The following is a 356-nucleotide window of genomic DNA, read 5'->3' as shown; positions in this document are numbered from 1 at the left end:
GAAGGATGCTTTTATTGGATTTCTCCTTCCCTCTTCCCATTTTAATTTCCATCTATGATTTTGTCTTCAGGAACCTCAAGTTTCTAATGTTTAAGTAATATATTACATGTCAAAATATCTAGACCCAACATCTGTGTAGAATGGTATATAGCGTTCTGACACGGAGAGCTTCAATAAGGATCACAGCCACAGCACCACCACCTTTTTTTTGTCTCTGAGGTAATTGGTTCCTCTGGTAGTGTGCACTCTGACCTTCGTTGCTGACCACCACAGGCCATGTCTCTGTGGTGACTTTTTTTTTTTACCCTTTTAGCGCCATGTTACAGGGTATCAAATTCCTAATGTAAGGTTCATTT

This window comes from Sardina pilchardus, chromosome 24 (genome assembly GCF_963854185.1).
Source record: "Sardina pilchardus chromosome 24, fSarPil1.1, whole genome shotgun sequence".
Taxonomy (NCBI): Eukaryota; Metazoa; Chordata; class Actinopteri; order Clupeiformes; family Clupeidae; genus Sardina; species Sardina pilchardus.
This window is presented reverse-complemented; position numbering follows the sequence as displayed.